Source organism: Ochotona princeps, chromosome 4 (genome assembly GCF_030435755.1).
Source record: "Ochotona princeps isolate mOchPri1 chromosome 4, mOchPri1.hap1, whole genome shotgun sequence".
Classification (NCBI taxonomy): domain Eukaryota; kingdom Metazoa; phylum Chordata; class Mammalia; order Lagomorpha; family Ochotonidae; genus Ochotona; species Ochotona princeps.
This window is the reverse complement of record NC_080835.1, coordinates 70,841,131-70,844,533: the sequence shown is the minus strand read 5'-3', so window position 1 is coordinate 70,844,533 and position 3,403 is coordinate 70,841,131.

The following is a 3,403-nucleotide window of genomic DNA, read 5'->3' as shown; positions in this document are numbered from 1 at the left end:
TGTACACTGGGGAAGGCTGCACATTTTCCTGGAGGAGGCAGTGACACAGAGCAAACCTGAGTGTTGAGCAGGACTTAGCAAGGGAAATGGGAAAGAGGAGGGGCTGTGCTAAACTGAAGAACTGCAGAGTCTCCATTTCACAGGAGGTGCCCCAACGGAGGTCCAGAATGGCATCTGGGGAAATCCCTGGTAAAGGAGCGGGGAGCAGCTAGAGGGTTTTTAAAGTCTCTCGTGAGAAATTCGGATTTTATCCTGAGCATAAAAGGACACCCTTGAAGGTATTAAGCTGGAGAGTGATCATTGTCAAACTTGTGTCTTGCAAAGCTGACTCTTGGCACAGCAGGGAGACGTGCTGGGCACACGCAGAGGACATGTTTTTCATGGTTGTTGAGATCACATTCTAGTAGATGATGTCAGAACAGTTTTGAGGGGAGGGTAAGATTGCCAGGGAGATCTATAAAGGGGTGGAGGGCAGAATGAATGATGCCCACCCTATCCCCACCGGGTTGTGTTGAGCAGCTGGGATGGATGCCTCTGCTTGGGAGGCCCCCAGCCTGTAACAGGGAGCAAGGGTTTGTTTGAGTCGCACCTGTGCTTCTGATCCAACTTCCTGTTACTGCACACCTTGTGAGGCAGGAGGTGACAGTTCAAGTACCTGCCTCTGACACGGGAGCCCCAGATGGAGTTTCTGGCTCCTAGCTTCACCCTGGTCGAGTTCTGGCCACTGAGGGCATTTGGAATGTGACCAGTGGATAGGTGGAGCTCTGTCTCTCCCCTTCCACAATGTCAATGTACAGATAGCGTCACAGGACTTCTGCCAGGACAGCAGCACAATACAGCCAATGACTCAATGACTTATAAAAACAAGCATTGCTTCTGAGACCAGTGTCTGGACAAGACATAGCTGGCCAAACCTGGTGTCTCTCGAAGCTTTGGCGAGTTTGACAGGATAGTGGCTGTCCTCAGAGGTCTGACCAGAGCTGGCCCATCTGCCTCTATGCATGTTCATTCCCATACTCTGCCCAGGAAGTATAGGTGATCTGCTGCTTACTGGCAGAAGGCCTCAGTCCCTTTGCATCCACAGCGAACAACCCGAGGGACAGCCAGGAGGAAGGTGCTTTGCATTTCACAAGTCTGCCTCACCTGTGACATGCCATCACGTCTACCATGTTCTGTGGGCCATGCACAGACACCGGGTGGGAGGGGCAGGAAGACACATAAGGGCACACATGGACAGAAGCAGAGACCACCCCACCAGGGTGACCCTGGAACAGGCATCACAGGACTCAGCAGAGCCACGAGGGACTCTTCTTACCCCTCCCACCACATCTACTCTGAAAGACAAATCTGGAAACTATTCTTGATTCTTCTTTCCTTAAACTTGTTCTGCAATCACTGACTTCTGGCAACCTCCCCAGAGTGACCTGAACTGCCAACTGGGGGCTCCTGGCTTGGCCTGTGCCCACTGCCTGGCACATTTATTTATTCATTTATTTTTCACTTGGATCATTTAGCTTCTCACCTAGTCACTCTGCCTCATGTCCTCCCAGTTGTCTTTCTGATCATTCTGCTCAAGCCAGAATGCTCTTAACACACGTTACACTTCTCAAAGACCCTGTGTGTTCTCCAGCATGTGCACCAAGTCTCATGGTGTGGGACACAAAGTCCTGGTCACCAGCCATGCCATGGCTCACACCAGCCCCGTCTATGAATCCTGCTCTCCAGCCCAGAGGTATTGTTGTCAAACTAATTCCCACTACCGAACCTTCCCTTGGCAGCTCCCTTTTGTTAAGAAGATGGCCTTCCATTTACATCAGCTAGGCTCACTGCCATCTGTTCTTCAAATCTCAGCAAGGTGAGAACTCAAATTGTTTCTGGCCATTGCCATGATTCATAGTAATTAGAAAAGCAGATTCACACAGAGAGAAGGAAAGACCCAAACAGAGGTCTTCCATCTGCTGGGAGTCCTTCACTCCAAGAACTTGAAACATCTACTGCTTCCCTCCCAGCCCATAAGCAGGGAGCTGGATCACAAATGCAGTAGCCAGGCCTCATATCAGTGCTTGTATGGGATGCTGACACCACAGGTGAAGGTTTAGCCCACTACGCCATGGCACCAGACCTTATTTTGAAGCATTTTTACAACTCTCATATCTTGCTGGATATTCTGAGTGGAGAAGGAATACGTTTTCCCATTTTAAAGGTGTGAGAAGTGAAATTCAAAGCAACCCACTTAGGGGCCAGCATGATAGTGTAAAGGGCTAAGCCACCTCCTGTCTCTTGTGATCCTAGCATCTCATATTCAACTATCCATTGGAGTCCCGGCTGCTCCAGTCCAGAGTCCTGCCAATACACCTGGGAGAGCAGTAGATGATGGTCAGAGTAACTGGGCCCCAGCCATCCATGCGGGAGACCTGAATGGGGTTGCTGACTCCTTGCTTCAGCCTAGATGAGTCCTGAGCAAAGCAACAGCTAAATCTCTGTATCTCTGTCTCTCTCCCTCCCAAATCAAATACGAGAGAGACAGAGAGAGAGGGAGAGAGAGAAGAGAGAGATGCACCTGAAGTTGCATGACACCACTCATTAACAGGATGAGAGCATTGCCACCTGAGGCTACCCAGCCTGTGCAGGCAGACCAACATGTGTTTCTAACTGACTGGAAGGCAGGAGAGTGGCAGAGCAGAAAGAGAACCCAGGGAATGTCACAGTTGTGGGCTCTGAGCCCAGCTCTTCTACTACGGAAATACCAGAATGAGAACAGAACCCCAGAGTCCAGAAAGCAGAGATCCACACAAGGAGACACCTGGGCCACACAGAGATGGGACAGCCCCTGGGTGGAAGAAACTTCCCTACCCCATAGCCACGGTACCCACCACCATCCAGAGATGTGCTTGGTTCTGCCTCAGTGACTGTGGGACTTGAGCATGAGACTGGAAAGGAGTGAGGCCAGGGAAGGAACTTGAGAGCTCAGAACCAAAACTCAAAGGGGAGACAATCTCAAAAGACCCACAGTTCCCTCATGGCCAAAGCCACAGAGAAATCTTCCAGAGGAACAGGATACTGTGGCTTTAAATGACTTCAGCATTGTCAATGAATCTGCTCTGCTAAAAGAGTTATCCTCTTGCTCCTGTACTTGGCCTCCCCCTCCTCTCAGCCCCTCAAACCCTTCTCAGCCGCTGTGATGGGATAATTAGATGCGAGAGCTCAGCACAGATGATGCTCCAGTTGCTTAGCAACTAATGGTTTCCATGGAAACCGCAAAGCACAGCCTCCAGAGCAGCCAGTGAGCAGCTCTGCAGGGCAGGGAGAAGACGCAACTCTCCTCTAGAAACCTGGGGAGGGTTGGGGTGGGGAAATGGTGAGGAGGGGGGAGCTGTAGGGAGAAGGGAGGGCTTAAAGGCAC